The sequence below is a fragment of the Triturus cristatus genome, chromosome 3_2, assembly GCF_964204655.1.
Source record: "Triturus cristatus chromosome 3_2, aTriCri1.1, whole genome shotgun sequence".
NCBI lineage: Eukaryota > Metazoa > Chordata > Amphibia > Caudata > Salamandridae > Triturus > Triturus cristatus.
The window spans coordinates 910,482,568-910,509,971 of NC_140584.1; the positions used below are offsets into that span (position 1 = coordinate 910,482,568).

General features: G+C 46.7%; 1 protein-coding gene across 8 annotated transcripts in view; it reads left to right on the forward strand.

Moving 5' to 3' along the window:
• The window catches only part of RPH3AL (rabphilin 3A like (without C2 domains)), a 937,546-nt gene that overhangs the window by 177,145 nt on the left and 732,997 nt on the right, over positions 1-27,404 (forward strand). The window contains exon 1 of one of the 8 annotated variants that reach the window (XM_085649366.1): positions 17,939-18,110. The exons of the other annotated variants lie outside the window; for them this stretch is intronic. The gene's annotated coding sequence lies outside the window, so the exon portion shown is untranslated. Of the gene's footprint in view, positions 1-17,938; positions 18,111-27,404 lie in introns of those variants that run through there. 8 annotated transcript variants of the gene reach the window in all.

Genomic DNA, 27,404 nt, shown 5'->3' on the forward strand with positions numbered 1-27,404 from the left:
ACTAATACCACCACCACCACCACCAATACCACCACCACCAATACCACCACCACCAATACCACCAATACCATCACCATCAATACCACCACCACCACTACCACCAATCCCAATACCACCACCACCAATACTACCACCACCAATACTACCACCACCATCAATACCACAACCTATACCACCCCCACCATCAATAACACCACCACCACTAATATCACCACCACCACCAGTACCACCACCAATACCACCCACCAATACCACCACCACCACCAATACCACCATCACTACCAATAACACCACCAATATCACCACCAATACCTCCACCACCAATCCAATACCACCAATATCACCACCACCACCACTACCACCACCAATACCACCATCACCACCACCATTACCACTGCCACTACCAGTACCACCACTACCACCACCAATACCACCACAACCAATACCACCACCAATACCACCACCCCCAATACCACCACCACCACCACCAATACCACCACCACCAATACCAGTACCACCAATACCACCACCACCAATACCAATACCACAACCAATACCACCACCCCCAATACCACCACCACCACCACCAATACCAATACCACCACCACCAATACCACCACCACCAGTACCATCAATACCACCACCACCAATACCAATACCACCAATATCACCACCACCACTAATACCACCACCATTACCACTGCCACTACCAGTACCACCACCACCACCACCACTACTACCACCACCATCACCACCAATACCACCACCATTATTACCACCACCACTAATACCACCACCACCACCAATACCACCACCACCAATACCACCACCACCAATACCAATACCACCACCACCAATACCAGTTCTACCACCACCAATACCACCACCACCAATACCAGTACCACCACCACCAATACCGCCACTAACAATACCACCACCACCAATACCAATACCACCACCACCAATACCAGTTCCACCACCACCAATACCACCACCACCAATACCAGTACCACCACCACCAATACCGCCACTAACAATACCACCACCACCAATACTACCAATGCCACTACCACCAATACCACCACCACCACCACTAATACCACCATGGCTGTTTACTAAAGTAATATAAGCTGACGCAAGTGCCATGCCACGTTCTTCCGACTTACCAGCGTTCTGTCCGCACTCTCTTTTCTTTTTTTCAGCGCTACAACACCCTTGGGTATGTGCTGGCTTTATAAAAGGAATTTCATTCAATACCAGCACCACCAGTACCACCAGTACCACCACCAATACCAAACCACCACCACCACCAATACCATCACTTCAGCGCCTCTCGCTCACTAGTAATAGCAGGGGCACTGTACGAGGCCGGAGCTGCAGCCGAGACCTTCCCTCCCTCCATGCCTGCCATAAAGCGCAGCCTGCCCTGCACCAGGAGGTGAAGCCAGGGCTCTATTACAGCTGGAGTGTTTTTTATTAGGCCAAAGATAGCGATGACGTTGCACATGCCACAATGCACACTCAAATCATGGAGAGGACTGGAAATAGCCCCCACTCCCGCTCTTCCTCCTGAGCCGCTACAGTGTAATCACAGAGCGAAAGGTGTTGGAGCGCTTTGTTAGTGTTTATGGCTCAGATAATATATAACTCTCACTTCACACTTTGTGTCTGTGTAATTTACAACACTTACACATCTTCTTCACGGCACTATTTATCACTACTTTGAAGACGTCGCAGGCCGGTCTCTTCCTCTGATATTTACAGTCTAACAAGCGGTCGAGAAGGCCCTTTATTGCAATGCAATAGGTCTCGCATTTGCGAGAGTTTAAGCTATTAGTATTGTAAATGACAATGCCTTTTATTTATGTTTTAAAACCCAAAACATAAATGAAAGGCATTGTCATTTACAATGCCAATAGCTCAACGCGCCTGAATGCAAGACCTATTGCATTGCAAATGCTTGTTTTTATCTGGATCCTCCACAACTTCTGAGAACCTGACCAGCCTGCCAAGGGACTTCCTTGCAGTTGATTTGATTGTGAAGCAAAAGTGGCATCTCAGCATCCCTTCATGATTGACTTTTCATAGTTCATGTTTAAAAATGGATCGACCTGTGCTCCTGTTGAAACTTAACATTGTGTTTTAATCAGGCTTTCTTAAGACTGAAACACAATTTGGCATTTTCACTGACATCTTGTCACATTAATTCTTAAATCCAGAGTCCTCTTTCTTTTTCTAGCTAGCGCACAAGAATTTGTGAATACATTGAATAACAATTCTAGCAACCTAAACTTTACATCCAATATAAGTAAAGTGAGAGTAGACTTTTTGGATGTACAAGTATCAATAAACAACCACACTCTAGAAACAACACTGTTCATAAAAGCTACAGCGGGGAATAGTATACTTCACGCTAGTAGTGGACATCCTAGACATCTCATTGAGAGCATTCCATTTGGTGAGTTACTAAGACTCAAACGTATATGTAGCTCACAACAAGAATATGAAAAGTGCTCCAAATAAATGATAGGGAGACTTAAAGAGAGAGGGTATAGTAAATCAATCCTCTCTAGGGCACTGAGTAAGGCATATGACAGGCCCAGAGAGTCTCTATTGGCTCCAAAAGAAACAACTGAGAATAATGAAGAAGAGAGCCCCATTACTACATTCAGTAAGCAAGAGAGAAAAATAAAGTCGATCATCAAAAAGAATTGGCCTATCGTGCTTACGGATGGAGTTCTGGGTAGTAGACTGCCTGAGACACCTAACATCACGTATAGAAAATCTAGATCTATGAGGAGCCAACTGCTGAGAATGAGTACTGAACTCGGCGTGGCCAACACATGGCTGAAACCTAAATCAGGCTTCCACAAATGCTCATCTTGCCGAGCTTGTAAGTTCGGCATTAACACAATCCAATACAATACTCCTTTTTCTGATACCAGTGTCGCGATCAAAGGAAACTATGGTTGTAGAACTGAGTATGCTGTGTATGTTCTGACGTGCACCTGTGGCTTGCGTTATGTGGGTAGCACTAAGCTGCAGGTGCACATCAGTATTTTGCAAAAACAACAATTGATGGACAGAATGCAGAACAATGTCATACATTCACCCCAGTACAGAGATCTGGGCCTAAATCCATCGTTTTTTGCTCACCATGCCATTCCAGTTTGAACCCAGCCATATGCAAATCAGTCTTGACCCTGTGCCTCATGGGAACAGTCCAGCCCGAACTGGCAAGCCAGGTCTTCCCTGGACTGGAAACAAGCATCCTAGGAACGGTTTCGGGGTTTCACCCCTCTTCAGCCAGGTTAGCTTGATTCCAGTGGCATGGAGAGCACGGGACTCACGTCTGAGCATACCCGTCCCACTCGGGGTGACAAATGCAAAAACAACAATTGATGGACAGAATGCAGAACAATGACATACATTCACCCCAGTACAGAGATCTGGGCCTCAATCCATCGTTTTTTTGCTCACCATGCCATTCCAGTTTGAACCCAGCCATATGCAAATCAGTCTTGACCCTGTGCCTCATGGGAACAGTCCAGCCCGAACTGCCAAGCCAGGTCCTCCCTGGACTGGAAACAAGCATCCTAGGACGGGTTTCGGGGTTTCACCCCTCTTCAGCCAGGTTAGCTTGATTCCAGTGGCATGGAGAGCACGTGACTCACGTCTGAGCTTGTTTCCGGTCCAGGGAAGACATGGCTTGGCAGTTCGGGCTGGACTGTTCCCATGGGGCACAGGGTCAGACTGATTTGCATATGGCCATGTCTGGGTGGCAGAGTGGGCTAAAGAACGGTGATGGATCAAACCCAGATCTGTTGACTGGGTGTGAGTGTTTGATTGGTTCTGATGCTCCGTCCATCACCACCCCCTTTTGTACCGCTTTGTTCGCCATATGTTGGCAGGGTATGCTCAGACGTGAGTCCCTTGCTCACTTTGCCACTGGATTTAAGCAAGCCTGGCTGAAGATGGCTGAAATGCCAGAAACCGGTCCCAGGAAGCTTGTTTGCGGTCCAGGGAAGACATGGCTTGGCAGTTCGGGCTGGACTGTTCCCATGAGGCACAGGGTCAGACTGATTTGCATATGGCCATGTCTGAACTGGGGTGGCAGAGTGGGCTAAAGAACGGTGATGGATCAAACCCAGATCTGTTGACTGGGTGTGAGTGTTTGATTGGTTCTGATGCTCCGTCCATCACCACCCCCTTTTGTACCGCTTTGTTCGCCATATGTTGGCAGGGTATGCTCAGACGTGAGTCCCTTGCTCACTTTGCCACTGGATTTAAGCAAGCCTGGCTGAAGACGGCTGAAATGCCAGAAACCGGTCCCAGGAAGCTTGTTTCTGGTCCAGGGAAGACCTGGCTTGGCAGTTCGGGCTGGACTGTTCCCATGAGGCACAGGGTCAGACTGATTTGCATATGGCCATGTCTGAACTGGGGTGGCAGAGTGGGCTAAGGAACGGTGATGGATCAAACCCAGATCTGTTGACTGGGTGTGAGTGTTTGATTGGTTCTGATGCTCCGTCCATCACCACCCCCTTTTGTACCGCTTTGTTCGCCATATGTTGGCAGGGTATGCTCAGACGTGAGTCCCTTGCTCACTTTGCCACTGGATTTAAGCAAGCCTGGCTGAAGACGGCTGAAATGCCAGAAACCGGTCCCAGGAAGCTTGTTTCCGGTCCAGGGAAGACATGGCTTGGCAGTTAGGGCTGGACTGTTCCCATGAGGCACAGGGTCAGACTGATTTGCATATGACCATGTCTGAACTGGGGTGGCAGAGTGGGCTAAAGAACGGTGATGCATCAAACCCAGATCTGTTGACTGGGTGTGAGTGTTTGATTGGTTTTGATGCTCTGTCCATCACCACCCCCTTTTCTACCGCTTTGTTCGCCATATGTTGGCAGGGTATGCTCAGACTTGAGTCCCTTGCTCACTTTGCCACTGGATTTAAGCAAGCCTGGCTGAAGACGGCTGAAATGCCAGAAACCGGTCCCAGGAAGCTTGTTTCCGGTCCAGGGAAGACATGGCTTGGCAGTTCGGGCTGGACTGTTCCCATGAGGCACAGGGTCAGACTGATTTGCATATGGCCATGTCTGAACTGGGGTGGCAGAGTGGGCTAAAGAACGGTGATGGATCAAACCCAGATCTGTTGACTGGGTGTGAGTGTTTGATTGGTTCTGATGCTCCGTCCATCACCACCCCCTTTTGTGCCGCTTTATTCGCCATATGTTGGCAGGGTATGCTCAGACGTGAGTCCCATGCTCACTTTGCCACTGGATTTAAGCAAGCCTGGCTGAAGACGGCTGAAATGCCAGAAACCGGTCCCAGGAAGCTTGTTTCCGGTCCAGGGAAGACATGGCTTGGCAGTTCGGGCTGGACTGTTCCCATGAGGCACAGGGTCAGACTGATTTGCATATGGCCATGTCTGAACTGGGGTGGCAGAGTGGGCTAAAGAACGGTGATGGATCAAACCCAGATCTGTTGACTGGGTGTGAGTGTTTGATTGGTTCTGATGCTCCGTCCATCACCACCCCCTTTTGTACCGCTTTGTTCGCCATAAGTTGGCAGGGTATGCTCAGACGTGAGTCCCTTGCTCACTTTGCCACAGGATTCAAGCAAGCCTGGCTGACGACGGCTGAAATGCCAGAAACCGGTCCTAGGAAGCTTGTTTCCGGTCCAGGGAAGGCATGGCTTGGCAGTTCGGGCTGGACTGTTCCCATGAGGCACAGGGTCAGACTGATTTGCATATGGCCATGTCTGAACTGGGGTGGCAGAGTGGGCTAAAGAACGGTGATGGATCAAACCCAGATCTGTTGACTGGGTGTGAGTGTTTGATTGGTTCTGATGCTCCGTCCATCACCACCCCCTTTTGTACCGCATCAGTATTTTGCAGCATCTCAGAGCGATCGTGAACAACGATAATGCTTTTCCGGTCGCTAGGCATTTCAAATCTGTACATGACAATGAACTGAAGTACCTTACATATTATGTTATCAATGTGGTGGCCCCCCTGAGAAGGGGAGGCAATAGAGAAAAGCTCCTGAGAAAATTAGAGACACGCATGATTTTAGAACTAGATAGCAAAAGTCCTAATGGGTTGAATACTACTGAAGACATGTACAACTATTTATGAGCACGCTATGAGAGGGTCATTTACAGTATAGCAAATCAGTGGCAATGATTTAAAGTTTATAACAAATGTAGATTGGATGTTTCTTTTAGGATTAAATGAGATCGGATATGTGTACATGAACCAATCAAAACTGTTTTAACTGTATCATTGAGCTACAGTTATTAGCATGAAAGCTGAGCAAAATAATAATTTTTCCCGTATTTTTTTACCATTATTACTTGCACAGTAGGGTATTTTTATAGCAATGTTTGTGAGGTTTTTTTAATATAATACTTATTTGAGTACACGTGAAAAAAATCTAAAAATTTAATTTTTTCATTTATATTTTTTGTAGGAGCACTTAAGCACTTTATTCAAAACCACTTTTTATATAGCACCTAGAGGAATCCATCCAGACATTGTTTAGTAACGTGAGCCCGCAAAATTGAGTTGGGGACGATGTTCAAGTGGCCATACTTGTTATGCATTGATGCAGATAGAAAACGTTTGTTTGTCAGGAGGAGGAAATTTTACTCCTACGTAATAGTAGGGATATTTGTGACTCAGATTTGCAGAATTTGCACATATTGCTATATTTTGCACTATTATCTGTTTACATATTCATTGGTATTTTAATTATTTATGTATTCGGGTCCTAATGTGCAGATGTAGAGATGTATTTATCAATATTTATATATTTATATATTTATTTGATTTGCTATTTTGCACTTTGAAGCATTTATGCGGTTTACAAATTATAACAAACAAGCAACAAAAGTTACAAAGAGAATTGCCATGTCAACTGTGACATCTGTCAAATACGAATGTTTAATTTTGAAGAGCAGCGGAGTGTTTCTTCTATGTCTGTAGGTGAAGGTCATGTGATTCACTTTGCTACTTTAAAACAATGGCAGACGCTACATTTTCTGTGTGATCAAGGGCACATCGTGCTCGAAACGCGTCGCAGAGGGGAGCTTGTTCAATAAACCTCTACCTGCCGGAGCCGTTTGGGTCCGTCTCTCTCTTTTTCGCCTGGAGTGAAATCTGGAGAGTATGCTTTTTGTGATGTTTAAAAATGGATCGACCTGTGCTCCTTTTGAAACTTAACATTGTGTTTTAATCAGGCTTTCTTAAGACTGAAACACGATTTGACATTTTCACCGACATCTTGTCACATTAATTCTTAAATCCAGAGTCCTCTTTCTTTTTCATTCATGTCCATGGCATATTCTGTGACGAATGGGTATGAGAATCCCCATAACTCAACCAGTCATTTTGAAATCATTCCTTCTGCACGGATCAAAACAGGTAGTTTCTCAGGCAGACAACTGAATTAACTTGGGAGCACCCAGTTATTTTCTGCACTATCATAGGCGTCTTATTTCCAGTCTCTTTCAGTCGCCTGGTCACTATGCAAGTGGTTTTCCAGTTATAACAATGGTATATAGTATTTCCCTGGTTGGATTGTTTTCAGTGAGTGTTTTTTCCGGGTTTTTTGTAGTGTGGCACAGATGATGAAATACTTTGCTGGGGATGTTCTGCTGCCCATTATGGTTATACTGAAAATGTTCCAAAAGCTCCATGTTATCAGTACACATATAATTTATCCCTACCTCAGTTCTCAGTCTCCTTCTTTGTAGGGATGCACTTCTTACCAACAGCAGGATCCGCTCCATGTGATTAAATCATAGTGCTATCCAGTATCACTTTTGGATACTCCATGACCTACTCGGTATTGGTGAGGGGTGTGGATTCCTTTGTTGCACAGGCGTTTGCAGCAGGACATGGTGCAAAGGTTGTCATTGGGGAACCCGCATCCCGAATAATGATTAGGTACTCTTGAGTAGTCTCAAATTCTGGTACGCCGCATTACATGTTTGATCAACACTGTGGTCTCCGGTAAGGGATGTTTCTCTGTTGCATCCACCATTGCAGTTCGTTATCTCACAGAGGCTGACCAGGAGCATTTCAGCTCTAAATTCTACCCGCAACTGTTTCTATCATCCTGCTCTGAAAAGATTGCATGATGGGGATGTTGTTCACGAGAAATGTCTGGCATAAGTTTGAGGACTGCAGATTTGATAAGGATGGAAGATGGGAAATAAATGGGAAAGACCCGGACTCTTCCCTCACTGAACTTCCGGGGCAGGAAGAATACTCTGCACAACAATACACATGATTGCAGAGTGGGCCACAGGGTCTCTAATACTGTGTGAGCCTCAACCTGCTAATGTGCCCACACAGGGGGTAACAAGTGTAATCTTGGAATCCGGAAAGATGTGGCTCGAAGACCTAGGTCTTGTTGGCACACGTTGACTCACTCAAGAGGAATATCTACCCTATTCCGCGACACACGCAAGCTATGTAAGTATAGATCACATTCTAATAAACAAGAAACGTCTTGCCAGAATCAAAGACTCATGGAGCAGATACCCATAACCTTGTTAAGCCATTGTTCACTCACATTTTCCTTAAACTGGGATCTACAGTCCAACCAGACAACTCATCACTGTTGGACACCCTCAGAGTGGCCATACGAGATAACTTGAGGGAAGTGGCTATAGCCTTGAAACCATGCAAGGTGCCATGTTGGTGAATCTCAGGTGAGAGCTGCCTGAAGCAAAAACTGAACATAAAAGCAAACACTCACAGAAGGTATGATTGATTGATGTGAAACTTATATAGCGCGGCTGTCGCCCTACGGGCATCCTGGCGCTTATGACTAAAGATCAGCGATAGAGAAGGTGACAGAAGAGAATCATGGGGCCAACCTGGGTCAAACTGTAGGATATAGCCATGTCTTAAGTCCCTTGCGAAATTCCAATAAGGAACTGCAGTTTCTCAAGTTTGCAGGGAGCTTGTTCCACATGCCAGGTACTACTATGCTGAAGGCTCTTCCTCCTACCCTGGCGCGCCTGAATCTCGGAATCACTAGTAGACCAGCTGTTGAAGAGCGAAGTTGCCTACTTGGTAGGTGGCGTACAAACTTATCCTGCAAGGGGACAGGTCCCAGTCCGTGTACTGCTCTGAAAGTTATGCAAAGGGACTTGAAGACGACCCTTTCTCTCATTGGAAGCCAGTGCAGATCCCGCAGTGCTTTGGTGGCCGAGGCACATCGCCGCCTGTCAAGCACTAATTTGGCTGCGGCTGACTGAATCCTCTGCAGTCCTTGGAGGATATACTGCGGGGCCCCCAGATAGAGGGAATTGCAGTAGTCGAGCCTGCTTAATACCGTGTTGCGTACCACTGTAGCTCGTGACTCCCTAGGGAGCAGAGGTAGAATACCACGAAGCAGTCGCAACAGGGCAAAGCAGACATTGGCGGTCTTACTAGCCTGAGATACCATCTGGAGGTCGTCATCGATAATCACCCCAAGATTGCGAACCTTCCTGACCGGAGCAATTGGTGCTTCCTCCGGTGCAAGGCAGAATTCGGAGGGCAGATGTTTGAGAATCCTAAATGGCGAACAGAAGACCACCTCAGTTTTACCGCTGTTAAACTGGAGGGAGTTCCTTCTGAGCCACTCCGAAGTCTGGCGCATGCATTGATGGAAACGGTCCATGGAGAGAGCTTCATCTCCTTCTAGAGAGAAGGCCAGCTGCGTGTCGTCAGCGTAGTTCACCAAGCTGACGCCAAAGGATTTAATTAACGGGAACAGGGGACGCAGGTAGATATTAAAAAGAATAGGGCTTATTGCGGATCCCTGTGGCACCCCGTGCGCAACTTGGGACCTGCAGGAGGAGAAGGGCGCCATAGTGACTACCTGTTGCCTACCTTCAAGGTAGGATTGAAACCACTGCAGCACTTTGCCTTTTACTCCTATTTGCCTCAGCCTTTCTAACAGGACCGGGTGGCTCACCGTGTCAAAAGCTGCCGACATATCGAGAAGCACTAAAATCATGGCATTCCCGTTGTCTGCACGCAGACGAAGGTGGTCCAGCATGGTAGTAAGAGCTGTTTCAGTTCCGTGGCCAGGACGGAATCCGAACTGGTCCCTATCAAGCAAGGAGTTCTCCTCCAAAAACTGGGACAGAGCCTTGCTAACAGTTTTTTCAAGTATTTTCACCGGGTAAGGCAAAAGAGAGATGGGCCTGAAGTTAGCTGGCACCGAAGGGTTCAAATTTGGCTTTTTTATCAGAGGGGTGACAACTGCCAATTTCCAACAGTCTGGGACAGATCCCGTCGTCAGGGACTGGTTGCAGATCATCCTTAACAAAGGAAAGGTGTCTCGGCCATAGCGCTTCCATATTCTATGGGGAAAAGGGTCTAGGGGGGAGCCGGACGACACACTTTCCGTCAGGTTATCAAAAGCTTCCTGGGAAAGTGGCTGAAAGCTGTCCAAAACAGCGGTCGTTTGCAGATCCCCGTCATTCGGGCTAATTATTTCCTCAAGACCCTCCTGGATACTGGCCTGCAGATTATTTACAATGTTAGAAATTTTCTCCTGAAAGAAGGAGGCGATTTCATTACATAGAGTTTGTGACGCGGCTACTCTATTGCTCATGCACTCCGGGTTAGAAAGGTCACGGACGATCTTAAAAAGAGCTTTGGAGCCATTGGGAGCCTGTGCAATAGAGTTAGCATAGAAATCTGCCTTGGATCTTAAAATGAGGGTTTTGTATTCCAGTTGTATCTGTCTTAGTGCTTCTTTGTCTTCCTCAGAGTAGTGTCTCCTCCATTTCCTCTCCGCTTGTCTGCGAGAGAGTTTGAGTTGATGCAACTTCTCGTTGTACCATGGCGCTGATCTTTTGCTGATCTTCTTTAGTGGCTTTATGGGAATGGTGCAATCCAGTTGCTTAGTTATGTGTTCCGTAAGGGACCTATAATTTTCCTCCACGGACTTGTTAGGAGAGAAAGAACTGGTGACAGAATAAATAGTTGGAAGATCGGCTTTTGCCAGTTTGGCCCATTCTCTATCCATCCTGTAGAGGCTCTGCTGACTAGGCAGATTTTTCTGATAAGGCAACGCCATACTCAGGTGGATTAAAAAATGATCAGTCCAATTCAGGGGCATTATATTAAATACTTCTGTTGTAGCTGGATTAGCAAAGATCAGATCTAGAATGCGTCCCTTCTGATGGGTGGGGCTAGCCACCAATTGATGGAGGTTCAAGTTGGAGCAGGTGTACAGGAGGTCCCTCAGTTGACTGCAGAGGCCTCCGTCCTCACTAAGGTTAAAATCGCCTAATACAGCCATGTTGGTATGAGTCATCTTTAGATTGGTGATAGTATCAGCTAGAAGGTGAAATTGTGTGGCTGCGCCCGGTGGCCTGTAACAGAGCATCCCCGTGAGTAGGTTCCCACTAGGAGATTGAAGAGAAAAACCCATAATTTCTATCCCGCCAACCTCATCAATCTGATATGGTCTGAAATCCAAGGTATCCCTGAAAATCAGGCCCACTCCTCCCCCTCTGCCCGAGCTACGAGGTTTATGAAGGATTTTAAATCCACTAGGACAGGCCCCACTCAGGCTAACAGTGGACTCAGTAGTGGCCCATGTTTCTGTTATAAAAAGAGCATCTAAATCCAAATCTTCTAGGAGGCTGAATACTTCAGAGGAATGCTTCACAAGCGAGCGGCTGTTTATTAAGCCGCAGGAGAGACTAGCACTTGCTGACTTATGTCCCCTTGATGGATTTAACTGTACAAGTTGAGCTCTGCTGTATGTCACTCGTTCTGGCTGGCACTTCGGCCGAGCAGCATTGCTGGCGCTGGGGGCTGCCGGGGCGCGGACGGGCGCGGACGGGCTTGCCTCTGGCGCGCCTCCGGCGCGCCATCGGAGCGCCCGCTGCGCGCGCGCGCTGCGCGCTTGCATTGGGTGACTTAAATAGGTGACCGCTGACTGCCCCAACCGCTAGAGCGCCTTCTAAGATGGCGGCTGATAGTGGCACCAAAGCCGGTTTACACGCCCAAGATGGCGGTGCCGGAGCGAACAGGGAGTCGTCACGCTAAAACAGCGTGTGTAAAATTCATTTAAAGTGCGGGTAAGTGAGGCAGGCGATATATATCACAAAGTATAAAAACACTTGCAATTTTAAAACAATTTAACAGGCACGAGTGGAGCAGAAATGAACAGCACCACACGAAGCCCTGCAGTTTAAACGAAAGTAAAAGCACACAATCACTCTTTCTGTCACTCGATGCAATCCTCAGTCATTAGGCTGCGCGCTTGCATTGGGTGACTTAAATAGGTGACCGCTGACTGCCCCAACCGCTAGAGCGCCTTCTAAGATGGCGGCTGATAGTGGCACCAAAGCCGGTTTACACGCCCAAGATGGCGGTGCCGGAGCGAACAGGGAGTCGTCACGCTAAAACAGCGTGTGTTGAAAGTAGTTCGGCTAAGCAGTCCCATAGAATCTGTAGTGCTAGCCAGACCATGTATATTCAGGCAAATTTGGACATGAAATGTTTTGGTGAAAGGCAAAGCAAGAAGGTTCCTTGCGAATAAACTATGTACACACCAAGCCTGATGTTACTTACATAGAAATAAGATGGAGAGAGGCCTATCTGACACGTGAGGAGGAGATGGCGGAACGGTTTAAGCAGTTCTAGTGCAACCTATGTGCAGACCCCACACCACAAACACAAAGGATAGGCAGGAATAAATCCAGGTAGCCAATTTGCTCGGTTGCTGGAGGAAATAGTTACTTGAGGCATTTTGATCTAAAAGACAATGTCTTAGCAGCCATTAGTAACCACAAGACTACTAAAGTTCTAGGGCCTGAGAAGTCCTCGTCGTATTTATGAAAACAATCTGGCCTGTCTCTCTAGCTGTCTTAATGAAGGTTATCAATGACATTATCCAAGCTCACCAGGTAATGCTCTGCAGGATGTAATAATCTTCTAATACTGAAGTGCAATGAAGACCATAAGTGAGTGCCTATTCCGCTACTCAGTTTTGATATAAAGCTTTTTCCAAACGTTTACCTTCCAGAATAAATCAACTGACAGCCTCCTTTTGCACCCAGTTTAAGACATCTCCATCAGAGGCAGTCTGATGAGGATACAATAAAGCCCTATTGTTGATTTGATTTGTCAAACTAGTTGGCAGGGAAGTCGTGATGATTGTTCTGAACACTGCAGAAACATTCAGCGGACTAGAGTGGCTTTCATAGGGCACATGCTGTAGACCATGGGATTCCTGGATCTCATTTTAAGCTCAGCTATGGCTGACTACCCTTCACCGTCATCCAGGACAATGGTGAATGGGCAGTTTTTGATGCCAATGCTAATGCGGAGGAGAACCGGGCTGACTGCTTGCTCCTACCGCTTCTCGTTGTCCTCATTTTGGAGCCCCTTGCACAGCCCATCCCAACCAACGTTAGAATAAAATGCATTAGTTTAGGAAAGGAGGAGTTTACCTTGACTACGCTTGTGAATGACATCCTGGTAATGGTGGTGGAGCTCAGCAACTCGCTCTCAGAACCATTAGCAGAATTACAGCGCTATCAAGGGGTTTAAGGATTTAACGTAAACCCAACAAAATGTGAGTGCCTCATCTTAATCTTCGGTTTGAGAAAGTAAAATACATTGGCCACAATCACCCTGTTTAGAGAGTTCCAAGTAGAATTCAATATCTTCTGCTTGCAAGAAACCCTGGTGAGAAATTGTTAAGCTCTATTCAGAATAGTTAAAACTGACTTACAGAAGTGAAGTAATAAACAATGTCATGAGTGGGGAGGATAGCAGCCTTGAAGATGTCTATCCTGGCAAAAATCCTGAATGTTTGCCAGACAGTGCCTCAGAGTGTTAAATTGGATGAGATTAATAAACTCAAGGACGCTTGCAAAGAATTCCTATGGACAGGGACAACTTTAAGAATTGAGCAGTCTCAGAGTATAACTTGTGTACAAGGATCTTGAAATGCAGTAAATCTGGTACCCTGGACAGGGGCTAACAAGGACAGGGCATGATGGAGCTTAGACCATACGCTTTAATAATTTCCTGTGGGTTGATGCATCGACTTCAGGGATCAAAAGACTCAATACGCGGAGTCAGATCATGAATCCCAGGATAAAGTGGCAGACTAGCGCAGGCATCTGCTTTTGAGATCTTGGGGCGATGTTCTGTCAGTTTGTCTCTTGGTTGCGACACTAGAGTTGACAGAAAGATGGATGGCGCTTCACCTCAAGGGCAGGGACTACTCTTACTCATCAGGTAAGCATAAGATTTATATGAGGCTGGAAATGTTTTTGTTCAGGCTCGGTATGAGGCTGAATATTAGTGACGCTAAGTATCTGACCAGGAAACTTTCTGACTTAATGCATTATCGCTGTGTTTGGATTATGGTGGGCTACGTCCTGTAATGCAGACTTGGCAACTGCAGGTAGATGGTGTACCAAATGCTCAGTTCAAGCGATGGTTGTGGAACATATTGGCCATTATTTTCAGAGAATGAAGGCACAGGCAATAACACGGCAACTGAATGGGATGTGTTCAAAGTGGTGGTTAGTGGGTATACCTCAAGAATACCTATAGGATTAAACTGACTCAGTCTTGCCAGTTTACCATGCTGGAAAATGAAACACGAGACTTGAAGGAGGAGTGGTGACTGATTTGAAAGGACATAAACCTAGAGCTGTGGTAGAAAAAGAATACAGGGAGTTGATGGATAGACTCTGGGGGGGCAGGTGGTGAGCTGTAACGAATATGTAGCCAGACAGCACAGTGAAGGTGAGATGGCAGGATGCATGTTAGCTTGGCTATTCCACTCAGATTAGGAGAGGAAGCCCATCTGTGCTAGGTCAAATTCTGGTGATGTGGTACACATGCAGTCTGAAATGAACAGTGTCTTCTCAAGTTATTACAGGTTGGTAGACTTCCCATTAGGGGAAGAAATGGGAGATGGAATAGACCAATATTTAGCCAGCATAACAATGCCGCGACTGACAGGGAAACAGCATACCTCACTTAAAGGTCCTTTGACTGTACAAGAGGTCTCACAGACCATAGATCAATTGGCAAGGCGAAAGACCCCCGCTCTAAGAACTGGCCCCTGAAATTCACTCATCCTATGAAGAAGCACTGGCCCCACGTCTATTAACCATGTATGAACATGCTTTTTGCAGGGGTGTTCTACCAGGCTCCATTTGTGAGGCCACAATTGTAGTGCTGCCCAAGGTGAGAAGAGATGCGCGGGATGCCAAGTCTTATAGGCCACAGCACGTGGTAAACTCTGAATGCAAGAACTTAGAGAAGTTGCTGGGAAACGCACATGCCACTGCCACCCTTCCCGATATGGCTCCAGCTTCTTATGCTGAGATGTCCTCAGTAAACACACAATGGAAATTATATGTGCGGTGAGAAATTACGGAAGCTGAATGGGCCAGCATACTAAATTATCCGAGGGGTCATTCCAGAAATCCCTAGTTTAAAAGCACTCAAATACCAGATAGATTTTCCCCTCACAGGATTGCCAGAATGTTTCCTGGAGCGACCAGTCATAGTCCTAGATGCCGAAAGACTCAGGCTGATTTTTACCACATGGTTTGGGGCAACCCGCAGATTCAGAGGTGTACTGGTCTTTGATTGTAGGGCTTATCACAGATGTTGCACGAAGTGCTGTACCATTGGATCCCATTCGTTGGGGCACATGCACTGCTCTAGTGCCCTAAACAATGTGTGTTGCTTTATTGAGTTGACTCTAGTGCTTAGAGGAGTATAGCTATGGAGTGGAAGGCACATACTCTACCGGACAGTAAGTCATGCATCACAGACATTCCAAAGTGGGCACCAGCCGAGATAGGTGCCTTATGTGCTTTAATATGGTGGGAAAGAGGAACGGATTCAGTTGGCAGCAATGGAGGGATTACCAAATCCAATCATGCCCCTACCGTAGAGGGGAGAGATTTAAGAATAGTTGGCGGGGGAACTGGCGAAAACATCTATCATTTGGATTTTGGTTGGAATGATGCATAGGAATAGTACACAGTGCGGTATCTTATGTTGAACATAGCCTGTCCTTTGGGGCCCCCAGAAGGTACCACTGAGCTGAATGTATCCCACTTGCACGCTCTTAGGCATGCTTAGCCACTCCGTTGCCCATGCCATTCTGAGAACGGATTGTAGCCTAAATTATGCTGTTACTGTAGCCAAGTTTGTGGGTGCCATGTGGATACTGCAAAGAAAGGTACACCCCCCCCCCCCCAGTACCACAGTGGCTCTTGTGTCTTATTCATGTTTTTATCTCTTGCATATCAGTACTAATTTTGACACTTGCTTGTTTCTTAATTGCAACTTGTACGTGTCACTTGACGTTCTACTGTTTTATTTAATTGATTCTGGCGTCCATTTCACATGAATTAAGTACTTCTTCTGAGGGGAATCGTATTATTTTATTTATTCATTATGTATTTTTATCTGCATCTGCACTTTTATGGCTCTGGTGGCCGAAATGCAGTTATTTGAACTGAACTGGGCGTATCCTCGTGCTGCTTTGCAACATATAAACAAATAGTGCCAAAGCCAATAGATTTTGTATAGGCGAAACCTATTGGCTTTGGCAATGCTTGTTTGTTTCTGAGATCACAGAAAGGCCAATCAAAGTTGAATTGTATGCCATATGCTGCAGCTTTTTCGCCAAATCCGGTTTCATCAAATTTGACCTAAGTCTGGATGACCCTGAGCACCTTCCTCCAGTAGAGAACCCTTGAAGCAAGACTTCAGTAGAGCACAGTGCCATGACCACCCTGGGGTCAAGTATGCCAAACGGGTCGTCTTATCTGTGTCTGCCTTGCATTTGTGGGAGCGCCAACTCTGCTGCTGCAACTCTGTCTCCCGCCGCAACTCTGTCTCCCGCCATACTGCTCTGTGACCTAGTTTATGTCACCCCTGTGCACCAGGAACAGCTTTACTGGCAAGCAAGGAGACCGCCAATTCAGAGAAAGCCCAGATCTTTAGAAACCGGTGGCCTGGCATTGGCCGAGGGTGCTCTGTGAGTCTGTCGGTGGAGGTAACACTGCATGGACTGCGTTATCAAGAAAATTGTTTGTTACCATCTACAACATGTAGTTACAATCTCCAGAATGTCTCCACCACGCTGAAAGAGGGGGCGGTCTCACATCCATGGAGAGTTGGAGACCGGGCAGCATCGGCCGAGGAGGGTAAACCCAAGAGGATGCCCGAATTTTGGGTCAATGTAAGGTCTTCGGAAGTGAGCCCCGTTTGGACTGACAGCTGTCCACAGACCTCATCCGTGCGAGAGCCATACAGAAGCAAGAAGTACAGTTGTTTGTTCAATAATGTATGACAATAGACAACCCTTAAACTGCCCGACCATGTGCGAGGACAGTCACCACTTTCAAGGGAGGTAGAAAATTCAGAATTTTGGGAAGGAGGTGGGGTCTTTATTGGGAAGAGGATGCGCTCGGCAAGAGAATAGAAAGGAAGGACTCGTACTTCAATATGAAAAAATGACACCTTTTCAAATATATCTTAAATGTTAAGGGCAGGAGTGCCTGCTTCCGATGTGGGAAGACGAACAAGGTGGTAATGTTTTTAAGTGTTATGTTTTTTTTATATGTTGGAATAATAGCGTTTTGAATGGCCATCCACGGTATAAAGCGCTTTAAAAAGTATCCTGAAACAAAAAGATGAAGATATTCACAAGATAGAGGCTGGTGTGTTGCAGTCGTACAAAAAAGTGCCTTCTATTGTACTTCTTTGCCTTCAGGATGACTTTGAAGTGCCTGTATCTATCACCGTGTATGTGGTTTTAAACCCACGTACCTTTCCTTCTCAGTGTGGCTCCTGTTCCTTTAAACCAGACACACCGAAGGGATTATTATGAAACCGGATGTTATTACTGGAACAATCGGGTCACGTGACCTGCAATTCAAAGCTAGTGGCATTCAGAGGATTTTAAGGCGTGAGCTACAGAGCACTTTCACTTTGCACTGAAAATTCAGTTTTCTGGGATGGCATTACAAGAATACCCTTTTTTAATGTATAGGTAAAATCGACCTGTCTGTATATTGTTGGCTATTCATAATTCAAGGTAAGCCATTAACCTTTAATGTTTTAAAGTTTCGCACTATACGAAAAGTATTCCCGTTTTACCCTTTCTTCCTGTAGAGTGTGGTGATGTCATTATTTAATACATATCGCCGTTTGATAAAAACCATGGTAGCAATAGATTCTTTAAACTCGCGCCGTGCCCTCTTCTCTACGAGTTCCCTTCGCATCCACCTGGGTTGGTTTAGCGAGTGACGGTGAACTGAAAATCCAAGATTATATTCAAGTTGCTCCCTTCCTGTGTCCTCACTGATAAGACTGGGCTTCGGCGCTTTTCCAGACCTAACACTTATGCTGCTGCGTGCGGGGTATCCAAACAGTTCGATATCCACGTCTGGTGGGTTTCCTCCTACGACCCGGGTTAAGTTTACAACTTTTCGAAGAGCTTCAACGTTCCCCAGCAGTGCGCATGGAAATAGCCGAAAATCGACCATTTACACGCACACTGCTTGTTGCCCGCATTTACTCCTGGAGATTGCCATACCAGTAAGTAGTGGATCTGTTCATCAGCACATGTAAGATTTTTTTCGCAACTTTTTTCCATGACCTATATATACCCTCATAAAAAGAGGTGCTGTTACCTGCTCTTTTCCACCCAGGAAGCCAGTGGCGTAACGCAAATGTATGCCCCCCTATGCAGAATGTGATGAGGGGCCCCCGTAGGTCCCATACCTCGCAGACAATCATTGACTTTTGACTGAATGGGGTCCGCTGGAAGCGTTCCGTGTAACACGTTGTCTTAGTACTTAAAGTGGAGTCCTCCTGCCAGTGTGTTCACATTAAGTATTAAATGCCTCTTTTCCACTTGAAATGTGTCAAAGGATGGAGAATGATAGTCCTTGCCAAATGTTAACTCTCAGCAGTTAATATTGAACAAAAGTGAGGGAAGTTACAGTGAAAAAATCTAATGAATGGATTACTCTGGAATTTTGTATTGTGGGTCATTAAGTGCTCATAAAGCGTTTCTGATCTATACTTCTAGCCACAGATTCCTCACCTTTAGAATATCTTTTGGCAACAGACTGAATCTGAAAGATGAAGGTGTACTTTTCTGAACACTGTAAGAAATTGTGCAAGTCCCACTCCTGCTCGAGGGCGCAAACCAACTCCTGTTGCCGCTCTCAGGCACTGCGGTACAAAAGGGGCCATGTCTGAACTGGGGTGGCAGAGTGGGCTAAAGAACGGTGATGGATCAAACCCAGATCTGTTGACTGGGTGTGAGTGTTTGATTGGTTCTGATGCTCCGTCCATCACCACCCCCTTTTGTACCGCTTTGTTCGCTATAAGTTGGCAGGGTATGCTCAGACGTGAGTCCCTTGCTCACTTTGCCACTGGATTCAAGCAAGCCTGGCTGATGACGGCTGATTAGCCAGAAACCGGTCCTAGGAAGCTTGTTTCCGGTCCAGGGAAGGCATGGCTTGGCAGTTTGGGCTGGACTGTTCCCATGAGGCACAGGGTCAGACTGATTTGCATATGGCCATGTCTGAACTGGGGTGGCAGAGTGGGCTAAAGAACGGTGATGGATCAAACCCAGATCTGTTGACTGGGTGTGAGTGTTTGATTGGTTCTGATGCTCCGTCCATCACCACCCCCTTTTGTACCGCTTTGTTCGCCATAAGTTGGCAGGGTATGCTCAGACGTGAGTCCCTTGCTCACTTTGCCACTGGATTCAAGCAAGCCTGGCTGAAGACGGCTGAAATGCCAGAAACCGGTCCTAGGAAGCTTGTTTCCGGTCCAGGGAAGGCATGGCTTGGCAGTTCGGGCTGGACTGTTCCCATGAGGCACAGGGTCAGACTGATTTGCATATGGCTATGTCTGAACTGGCAGAGTGGGCTAAAGAACGGTGATGGATCAAACCCAGATCTGTTGACTGGGTGTGAGTGTTTGATTGGTTCTGATGCTCCGTCCATCACCACCCCCTTTTGTACCGCTCTCAGGCACTGGTCACGGCTAAAGTAGAAGTCGATGCAGAAGAAGGATTTGTCCCAGTACCGCCGCTCTCTGCCTGAGAATCCGTATGGACCTCAGGGTGGTTCTCAGTATGAGTCCCGGTCCCCTGCTAAGGAGCCAGTTCTGCAGCTGATCCTGATGCACCCTGAATTTTCCAGGCCGTCGGTGGCATATTGAGGCCATCAAGGAGGCCATGTTGCGTACCTTCAGCACCCTTCCGCCTCTTTGGGTACCATAGATACTTAGAGGGATCGATCCCGATTGCTGCTGGCAGACCCGCCCTCTGCACCTTCGGTGCCTCCTGAATCTGCTTGTGGGTTAGTCACTTCCCTGGGTTCTGGGCTGGTTTTCCCTCCTGGGTCATCAGCAGAGGAGAGTGCCTCCTTTGCTATAGTGATATGTTGTGCCACTGAGGTATTACACAACACTTTCTTCTATGGAAGTCTAGACAAATCTTCTAAATGAAGTTCTACAGCGTGGACAGGCTTCCTCCGAACCTCTACGACCGGTCAGTATGCCCATGAGCGAAACATTACAGGACACCTGTGCTTCACCTTATTCTTGCTCGTTGGGGATCTGGCAAGTAGCTAGTCGCCACAGTACAGCACCAGAGGACCTTGATTTTTTTAACGTAGCACCCTACGCCAGAATGTCTGGTAGTTAAAGTTTTCAACTTCAGCTTTAAAATCCAATTCTTTCCCGAAGACGGCCACAAACAGACAGATAGTCGGAAAGAATTGATGCAATCAAAAAACAAATGTTTTCATCGGCCTGTCCGGCCCTGCAATTGGTCAGTACCAGCTGTTTGATAGAGCAATATTCATATGTGCTCTGGGACATGGTTGGTGAGATTTTGCTGTCAGTTCCAGAAGTATTTCGGGCCTCCCCAGCTCAAATCATCCAGGATGGTCAGGATGTGGCCAAATACGTGATGCGTTTTGGACAGGACATGTCTGACTGCTTGGGCCAAGCAATTGAAACTAGCATGGTACTTTGGCGTCACATGTAGATGTGATCCACGGAATTTCCCAGAGATCCGCAGGCTTCACTTATTTTTAAAAAAACAGACTTTTATTGATTTTCAAAAAACATACATAGAGCCCCGTGGGCATCATGATGAAACTAGGTGGGGAGGCAGTATTCAGTACAATTGTATACATTAGCAGTCTTAGGGACCTCCCAGGGTTGACTGCAATCAAAAGAGCTCTAGCAGGGATCCCAGGGGCACTCTTCTAACTCCCATCCATCCCCCCACAGATCCCCCGATATACAGCTCAATTCGTTTCTATGCATGGTCCAGTCCAATTTTGTAAATTGACATAAAGAACTCCCGAACCCCAACCCTCCCTTCCGATTCTTAAACACCCCAACAAAGCCCCCCAATAACCCACCCAAGCATGCCGCCGGTCGCTAAAATACTCTGGGAGTCAATCAGAGTTCCCGCACCACCCATCAGAAGCCCTGCCTCACAGGTCGCAGTCTATGGCAGATCGGAAACACTGGGGGAAAGTCCCTGTCAGGTTCTCATTGGTCTCAACATGCTCTTCCACCCTCAGGTGGGGGAGCTGCTCAAGTCTCGCTCCCACTACTCCTGGCCATGCATAATCTGTAGTTCCCTTCACTCTCTGCCCACTTCACCAGCTCCCTACGCCAGCGCACTAGAATAGGTCCCGGTCTGACCTTCCAGTGGGTAGTTAATTCTCTCTTAGCCAGGACCAACCCCAAATCAATTAACTTGCTGGTAATCTTAGTCTTAGCAGTGTGCGGAAATCAGTGCAACAAGCAAACCCTTGGCGCTATGGCTATCTCTCTCTCTGTCACAGTCGCCAAAGCAGTCGTCACTCCTCACCAGTAGTCTCCCAACTGTGGACAGTCCCAGAACATGTGGAAAAAGCTTGCCCCTTCCTGATTACAACGGGGACAAGCGGCTGACACCCCAAAATATTAGTTGATTTTACTGGGCGTGCGGTAGGCCGTATGTAAGACATAGAATTGGATGAGCTGAAAGCGCGCATTCCGAGAGCTTTTCCACGCCCTCTCAACAATCGCCTCCCAAGGTTTTTCTTCGATGGGCTCCCCCAAATCCGCCTCACACTTGAGCCGCAACGTCGCCAAGGGTTGGCACACGTCCCGAGTAATCCGCCTATAAAGACAAGTTACTGCTTTGAAAGTTCCCGCTGCCATCAATATATATTGACAGGCGAGAGACGTGGCAGGCTCCAACAATCCCCTTCGCCAGTGTTTTCTGATAGCTGCTGTCAGGGCCGCATGCAGGAGAAAGTCCCCTCGCGGAAGGTCATGCCGTTCTCTGAGATCATTAAAAGGGAGGAGGTTGCGATCCTCGTATAAGTCACCTATTGCGGTGACTCCCGCCTCTTCCCATGTCAGCAACTAGCTCCAATCACCCCCGTGAGGCAGCCCCTCACACATCCTCAGCGGGATCACGGGCGCATAAGGGGTCTTGACGTGTGTCCTGCTGGCCATGCGTGCCCAGCACTGCCGCACCGCGCGTAGATCCGGTGGCAGAAATTTATTCCTCAAGGGTACTCGCAGCAGCACACAGGACAAAAGACGCCAACTCGGATCCTACCCCTCCAGGTCCTCTGGGCGCCTGATATGGCCCGCCACCCATTTCGTAAACCATTGGAGCTGCGTGGCATGATAATAGCCCTAAATCCGCAGGCTTCACTTATGGACATGACTTTGAATGGGTTTCGACTTTTTGGAGAGAAGACTGATTCAGCCCTGAACACTTTAAAGAGAGCTGGGCAACGGCGCATTCCGTGGGCCTTTCTGTTCCTGCTAAGCAGTTTCCTCAGCAGTTCCGTCCCTTTTAGCTATACTCAAGAGGTTTGGTGTACTGGCAATAACATTGCCCACTGCCCCTGCATCAGGCACCCCAGTCCTTTCAGGATCGGGGACGGGGATCAAGCACACAATGTCTAGGCCACCAGAGGCAAAAGCCTTCTCAGTGACCCCCACCCCAATATAGCAACAGCCTCCAAGCCGCTTTAGTTTGCCCTTAGCACTTGACCACCTTGTGGGAGACAGGATCCAACATTTCCGGCTTGGGTGGTGAAATGTAACGTCCGTCGAATGGGTCCTTCAGGTTGTTCAACGGGGCTGTGCCCTGCCATTCTGTTATATCCTGCTTGTATTAGTATATGTTTTCCAGCCTAGCTGTTTCCTTGCTGCTCAGCCAGAGTGAGAGTTGGTATTGGAATGTTGGTGTGACTCTGATGCATGGAATGCCAGGGGCCTGGGTGGATGAGTGGCGACAGTTGGAGATGGGCTTCACCTCCTGTTGTATAGTGTATAAGTCGCCCTGCACCTCACGTGTTGTTGTCTATGTGTAGGTCGCCCTGCGCCACTTGTGTTGTCTAGTGTGTAAGCCGCCTTGCGCCTCACATGTTTTTGTTGGGTGTGTAAACCGTCTCACGCTTCACTTCTTGTACACATTGTGTTTAAGTCACCTTGTGTGACACGTGTACATTAGTTTCACACCCTCACACAGGGTTGGTCTTTTGGGTCTTGTCCCTTACATATTTGGTTTCACCCTACAGTTGTGGTCATGGGTGTTTTTCTAAGGGTGGGTCAACCCTTTCTACTTAAGTTTTTCTGAAATGTTTTGTTAGGGAGGAGGAGTTTATTATTGCTTGCCAATATGTTACCTTTTCTTCCTGATTTCTCAGACTCCTGCGAAGTTGTATTTAAGTTTTGCTTCCCTGAGTCTTGAAGTTTTTCTCCACTTATATATATTCTTGTTTATAGTTTCTCTCATGTTTTATCACACTTATTTTTCATTTAAAAGGGGGGGGGGATAATGTTCTATCCTGATTGTATTAGTGTTTGTTTCTCAGCCTAGCTGTCTCCCTGCTGCTCAGCCAGAGTGAGGGTTGGTATTGGAATGTTGGTGTGACTGTGATGCATGGAATGCCTGGGTGCCTGTTTGGATGAGTGGTGACAGTTGAAGATGGGCTGAGCTGCAGGCAGGCTGCTCCTGGTGGGGCTGGCGTATGACTAGAAGAAGCTGGAGAATAAGGATAACCAAACATTATACAGATGTACACATTTACCATCCTGCAACTAAGAAGTTAATAAAGTAGTGCATGAAAGACAACTCGGCTACGTCTAGTAAGACACAACACATTCCTCTCTGTATCTTCTGCTCACATCAAAGCAGCTTTTGGAGGAGCACCAGTCCATCTTGCTTCAAGAGGTGCCAGCTTCTTTGGCCAAGGAGCCAAAGATAGAGCTGATGCCCGAGAAATAGGAGTTGGCTGTTGCTTCTCTTATTTCCTTTTGCTGAGGAAAGATTCAAGCCCTTACCCTATTTTAGATCTATGCCCTCTGAACACCTTCTTGCAGAAGAAAAAATTTAAGATGGTCATGGTGGCCCAGATTTCATCTTCCCTGTGTGAATGGTGGCCTTGGGTTTACAGAATGCCTACATTCATATACCTGTCCTGCAATCCCACCAACGCTACTTGTGGTTCAGAGTTGCTTCAGCTTCACCATTGACCCTTCGGTGTTTACGAAACGGTGATGACATTGGTTGTGACACACCTTCAGCTATTGAAAAGTCCAGTCGCATTTACCAAAGAGTTGGGCTTTTAAAAAAATATTCCAGAATAGTATTTATTTCCTACCTATGGGGGATCTGAACAAGATCACTCTTGGTACTGTTGCAGATAGTACCAGTAAGTAAAACTTTAATTGATTGATTAATGAAATCCGTATCAGTTACGTAATGAATAAAACGGCTAGTTTCAGAATCAAATCAATTAACAAGACCATACATAGTACCAACATTAAGAAGTTTCTCGTATACTGCAACCGTAAATTACACAATTTGGGAAAGGTGCTTTTTGTAGTTTCTTCAAAGTTATTTAGTCAATTTCTGCTGTTTATCTGCAGTTAATTGTTGGAATTGTTCCTCATTGCAGCTGATGTGTTTACTGTTACTCTGTGTAAATGGCCAACATGTCCGTAGACACCCTACCTGAGTCTATACACATTGTAACCTGAATATAAATGGCTAACTAAATAGGATCAAAAGAGGGGTAATACTTGAAATTTCTAACATTTATGGTGCAGACATTCTGCTCTTATAAGAACTAAACCTCCTGGTGATGAGATGTCCTTCCCACTCTCAGTACAGGTTCGAAGTGATGTTGCACTTTAGGTTCATGAAGTGGTTATGGGGGGGTACTGATGCTGGTTAACGCTTTCCGTGCTCATGACGGAACCACTCCGTCATGAGCCACGGGTGCCGTGTGCTCATGACGGAGTGGTTCCGTCATGCTGCGGCCGTTGCGGCCGCTCCGCCCACACGGCGCTGATTCCCCGCCTGTGCGGGCGATTAGCGCAGTGGGCGGAGACGTGACGGAACCACTCCGTCATGAGCACAGCTCACCCGTGACTCGTGACGGAGTGGTTCCGTCACGAGCACAGCTGCACCGCAACTGCTCCCAAACCCCCCCAGCGCCGCGGCGGAATTCCTGCCGCGGCGAAGGGGTTAAAACAAAAAAGCCTACCCTTCATACCAGTAAAAACATGGAGAGACTCTCTTGGGTTTTAGATCGTAGCTTTGGGAATATTACTAGGGAATCCTGTATCCCTGTCAAGCATATACGCCTCACCTCCACTGACTTCCGCCTTTCTTGAAAGAGTTGATCAGCACATATCACAGCTCCTTGATTAACTTAAGGGGTTACTAGACAGTCAGATGGATAGGACTAGAAGAAGACCACCCACCCAAGCAGGACCTACACACCTTGCCAAATTCCTCCCTGCAATGGGCATGACCCACGTATGTCATCACTGCCACTCTGACTAGCTACAATTTTTTATTTGAGGGGCACACAAAATGTTTTCAAGATTAGATTGCTTTGTGGATCTGGACACTAAATGAACCAATTTTAGGTAATTGCGAAGTGCAAATTGTGATGGTGGCCCGAAATGACCACTCACCGGTAGAACTCACAATGGGCTGATGGGGAGGCAGACAGTGGTTGAGTGCTTAGTGGATCGCGGATTGTAAATGTAAAGCCTTCATACGGAGTAAACTGAAATCTACTTCTCGCAGAATAGTGGCTTTGTCACCTCCCCTATAACCTTCTGGCAGGTTTTTCCAATCCTCCATCAGAGGTAGGGTTATAATTTATACAGTGGGACACAACAGATGAAACAAGAATTAGTGATGGAGCTATAAGCTGTTCTTATGAGGTTAGAATCCTACTATGTTATACATTTGAACCATGAAGTACCTAAGAACATATAACACTATAAAATCAAATTGACCCAGACCATAGTGGGAGAGGCAGAAACCGTGTAATTGGTCTCAGAGAGCAGAGTGTAGCTGTGGGAAAAAACTAGCAAGCTACTTCATTGGCTAAGCCAATGCAAAGAGAACAACAGACACATAAGCTGCATACAAAACCCTTAGAGATAAATGGTAAATGAACATCATCCAGTTGCTCAGGCTTTTGAAATGTATGACTGGTAATTTTTTGTGAAAGGAGATCCCCAAACTTGACCTCACTCAGCGAGTTCATATGAAACATATATTTATTTATTTTAGGAGTTTTATATAGCGCTGGCACGACCCAAGGAGTATCAGAGCGCTTCACAGCAACGTATACGACAGTCTTAAACAGTTAACAGTACATTAGTAATAAGAGATACTAGATAGAATCCAGTTGAGTAGCATGTGGTGAAGGCTTCCGTTCAGTCAGAGCGCAGGAGTTTGGTTGAGGAGTTGAGGTAACATAAAGCGGCTATTGTCCAGGGGGATAGAGATGACGGTTGAGGAGAAATTCTTTTAGTTGTCTCTTGAAGCTTGTGAAGGAGGGGTTGGTTCTGATATGTATTGGGAAAAAGTCCAGATTTTAGGGGCATTGCCTGAGAAAGAGCGTATTGGAGCTTCTTAGGTTTCTCGATTGACCTGTTTTTGTGAGTTTGGCTGCGAGGTAGCCTGGTTTGCCAGTGTGTAGAGCTTTGTGGGTAAGACATGCCGTTTTGAAACAACATCGTGTTTCGATTGGGAGCCACTTTAAGTTTTGCAGCGTGGGGGTGATGTCATGTTTCATGGCTCCTGTGACCATTTGTGCTGCTGCATTGAGGGTAGCTCTCATGGGGGCTACATGTGCTTTGGGTGCTCCAGTGAGTGTGGCATTACCATAGTCTAGTCTGTACAGAACTAGAGCTTGTGTTGCTGTTTTTAGGAAATTGGGCAGAAGGAAAGGTTTGATTTTGTTGAGGAGTTTTAGGCTGTAGAAGGCACTCTTTGCAGTGGAGCTTATGTGAGAGCTCATGTTTAGCTTAG